Below are 4,401 nucleotides of genomic sequence, written 5' to 3' on the forward strand. Positions count from 1 at the left end.
CCCGGGCTGTCACAGCCTCTGAAAACCCACTCTGAGTCACTCTGCTCGGCTCTAAGTCAGTTCCAACTTGACAGCACATAATAACAACAGGTGTGTTGGTGGTGGAGTCTGTAAAGTATTGGGCTGCTAACTGAAAGGTGGACTGTTGTAATCCACCAACCGCTCCCTGTGAGGTAGATGCTTTCATCCAAGATTTACAGCCTCAAAGGCGGATGGAGGATCGCCATGGCTTGCAATTGGCTCAGCAGTGGGTTTAATGTAGACAGAGAAGTCAGCAGATATGAGGCCCCTGTCAGCCAAGGAAGAACATTCTAAAATGAGGGCAATGAAAGCTTCAGCCTGGATCTCTCTAAAACATCCTACTTAGGAGGAGGTCTAGTATCTGGGCACCAGATAAGTTTAAGGAGCCATTGTCAAGGCCCCTGTGATCCTGCCATTCAAGTTAGATTTGCTTTAGTAGCACTTTTCCAAAAGGAAGTAGTGAACAACTGCTTCTCTCCCAGAAGATACCTGCATTCCTTCCATTTTATGCCGAAACTATTTCAACATGCAAATGAAAAAAAAAAAAAACAACAAAAAAACCCCTAACAAAACTAGATGAAAAATTGAGATTGGGTGACAGAATACGTAAGAGAGGGCACTGGAAATAATAGTAAAAACAACAAGAAAACAATCTTTGGCACCAAAATTCTGAGGTCTTTAGGAGGTGACAATCATTTCTCTATACTTCCAGGCAAGTGACATGAAGAAGGAATATGATTGAGTAGATACCCTTCTTCTGGTGCTGTGCGCTTCCTCATTTCAAATGTGGCAGGGACAATGGGAGTGCCAGTGCACCAACAACAAGCCAGCAGACACCATGCTAGAAGACGCCCTTGATAGTACTGTGTTGAGGTGCATGGGATCTGGTTAAATGGCCTGATTAATGAAGAAGAACAGCCCACAGAGTTTTTCTAACACTGGTAACATCTGTACAGCTAACTATGTTTAAAATGCACAATTACCAAACATGAAGGCAGCTTTCATATAGAATCATAGAATCATAGCCTTTAAAACACAAACTCAATTGCCAATATGTCCTGATTCACAGCAACCCTCCTTTTGGTCTCCAAGTCTGTAAATCATAATGGGGAGAGCCCACTTTTCTCCTCAAAACTATGGGTGGATTTGAACCACTGGAGACCCAAGGCTTTTGGATTGACTGTACAACTTCCTATCCTTGCTATCCTTACCTACAAACTATACCCACTTCAATCAGGCTGACTCCAATTAACAGAAACCCTACAAGATAGAACAAAACTGGCCTATATGGTTTCAAAAGCTATAATAATCTTTAGAAGAGGAGATTAGCTTGTATTTCTCCTGTGGAGAGATTGGTGGTTTTGAATTGTTAACCTTTTGGTCAGCAGCCAAAATATTTAACCACTATCCCCCAAGGATTGCCAAAAGAATAAATATGTCTTGGAGAAAGTGTAATCAGGGTGTTCCTTAGAGGCAAGAATAATGAAGCTTCTTCGTATATATTTTAGGCATGATGCTAGGCATGGCCAGTTCTTAGAGAAAGACATCATGCTTTGAAAGGTGGAGGGTGATAGAAAGTGAGCAGATCATTAACGAGATGTATTGACACAATGACTATAACAATGTGTTCGAGTACATCAGTTGTTATTTGCCGTCTAGTAGCCTGCAACTCATAGTGACTGGACGTACAACAGCCCTTAACTCTGCTCTATCCTGTGCCAATCTTACTGTCTCCAACACACCTACCCCCATTATCCCAGTCACTGAATCAATCCATCTCATAGAGGGTCTTCCTCTCCTGTGCTGTCCCTCCACCCTCCCAAGCATGATATCCCTCTCCAAGGACTGGTCCCGCCTTGCAACATGTCCAAAGTATGTCAGATGGAGCTTCAGAATCCTTGCTTCCAAGGAGCAGCCTGGTCTCACCCTTTCTAAAATGAACTTGTTTGTTCTCCTATCAGTCCATGGTATATTCACGACTCTTTTCCTGCACCACAGCTCAAAGGCATCAATTCTCTTCTATCATCTCTAGTCATTGTCCAGCTCTCTGATGCATAGCAAGTAATTAATTGCAAAGACTATGGCCTGGATCAGGCGAACTTTAGTCTCCAGCCTGACATCATTGCTCTTTAGTACTTTGGAGAGGTCCCTGTCAGCAGACTTTCACAATGCAATTTGTCTTTTCATTTCCTGGCTGCTGGAAGAGTGTTGATCATGGAGCCAAGCTCCTTCTAGAGCTAAGGGGGCAGAAAAGGATGATTTCCTATAACTAAGGGGACAGAAAAATATGGTAACTACCACTACATAACATTCAACAACAACAACAACAAATCAAACTTGCTGCCATCGAGCCGATTCTAGCCCATGACAGGCCCACATCTCACTGAACAGAACTGCTCCAAAGGGTTAATGGCACTAGTGGTGTAGCAGTTAAGCACCAAGCTTCTCACTGACCATTTGGCAACAAGAACCAACCAGCGAGCTGCTCCATGGTAGAAAAGACCTGGTGATCTTCTCTCAAAAAGATTATCACCCTTCCAGATCTCGTCCTCTCGCGAGAGTTGGAAGTCGGAAGCATGCTAGTTTAGCGGAGCCAGCGGCCAGCGGCGACTCATTTGGCGGGAGCTCGCAGAGCAGACGTGTCCGTGTTCTTTGTCCAGAGATTGACCTGGCTCCAGTCTCTACCGGCACGATGCGGGTGGCCGTGACCGGCTGCTGCCACGGCGAGCTAGACAAGACTACGAGACCCTGGTGCTAGCGGAGCGGCGCAGCGCGGGCCCAACAGACCTGCTGCTGTGCTGCGGAGACTTCCAGGCGGTGCGCAACGAGGCCGACCTGCGCTGCATGGCCGTGCCGCCCAAGTACAGCCACATGCAGACCTTCCTACAGATATTACTCGGGGGGAAAAAAGGCTCCAGTTTTAACGATCTTCATCGGAGGAAACCATGAAGCCTCCAATCATTTGCAGGAGTGACCATATGGAGGCTGGGTGGCGCCGAATATTTATTACTTGGGTTTGGCTGGTGTGGTGAACTACCGAGGTGTTAGAATTGGTGGAGTCTCTGGTATCTTTAAATCTCATGACTATCGAAAAGGTCATTTTGAGTATCCTCCTTATAATTCATCTACCATAAGAAGTATATATTATGTGAGAAATATTGAAGTCTATAAATTAAAACAGCTGAAGCAGCCTGTGGATGTATTCTTGTCTCACGATTGGCCAAGAAGTATACATCATTATGGAAATAAGAAACAACTTCTTAAGGCTAAGTCTTTTTTCCGACAAGAAGTGGAAAACAACACGTTAGGGAGTCCTGCTGCCTCAGAGCTGTTGGAACACTTACAGCCCACTTACTGGTTTTCAGCACATCTTCACGTGAAGTTTGCAGCCTTCAGGCAGCATCAGGCTAAAGACAAAGAACAACCAGCAAAAGCTTCCAGATTTTTAGCCTTAGACAAGTGCGTACCACACAGAGATTTCCTTCAGGTAATAGAAATAGAACATGACCCCAATGCTCCTGATGGCTTGCAGTATGATGTTGAATGGCTCACCATTCTCAAGGCTACTGATGATCTTGTTAATGTGACTGGGTGCCTGTGGAATATGCCTGAAAACAATGGCTTGCACACAAGGTGGGATTATAGTGCAACCGAAGAAACTATGAAAGAAGTCTTAGAGAAGTTGAATCATGACCTCAGAGTTCCCTGTAACTTCAGTGTGACAGCTGTTTGCTATGACCCCAGCAAGCCACAGAACCACACACAGCTGGTTCACCGGATCAATCCTCAGACGACTGAATTTTGTGCCCAACTTGGCATCACAGACATCAATGTCCGACTTCAGAAGGACAGGGAAGAACCCTGCCCTGTTGAAGAGCCTGAAGATGCAGAGAGTAATGACTCAGGCGAACCCAGTGAATATAACACAGACACGTCTGCACTGTCCTCCACCAATCCCGATGAAATCATGTTAGACGACGAGGAGGACGAGGAAGACAGCCTTGTAAGTGGACCTAGTGACATGAACACACCGTCGGACTTCTCTGCAAGCTTCTCAGATGTCCGAATCCTGCCAGCTTCCATGATTGTATCTTCCGATGACACGTTGGGTTCCCCAATTGCTAGAGAGGGAAAAACTGGTGATGTGGTAGAGTTGGGGGATGAGAAGGACTTAATTCAGGTGCTACTGAAGAGACTGAGTGATGAACATGAGCCTGAGCAGAGAAAGAAAAGGAATCAAGCCATCTATACTGCAGTAGATGACAGTGATGCAGCAGAAGACAGCTTGTCTTGATGTTGCATGTAGACACTTGATTCTCAAAAACTATTTTTTTAGTGTTGAATTTTTGACTCAGGATTAAATTTTGTAAAAATGAAGGT

The 4,401-nt window shown here is 45.1% G+C and overlaps 1 pseudogene; it reads left to right on the forward strand.

Moving 5' to 3' along the window:
* The first annotated feature begins 2,713 nt into the window (after positions 1-2,713).
* Positions 2,714-4,315, forward strand: LOC102850481 (annotated as a pseudogene).
* Positions 4,316-4,401: the final 86 nt, after the last annotated feature.

Source organism: Elephantulus edwardii, unplaced genomic scaffold (genome assembly GCF_000299155.1).
Source record: "Elephantulus edwardii isolate Elephantulus edwardi_28Jun2011 unplaced genomic scaffold, EleEdw1.0 scaffold00135, whole genome shotgun sequence".
NCBI classification, from domain to species: domain Eukaryota; kingdom Metazoa; phylum Chordata; class Mammalia; order Macroscelidea; family Macroscelididae; genus Elephantulus; species Elephantulus edwardii.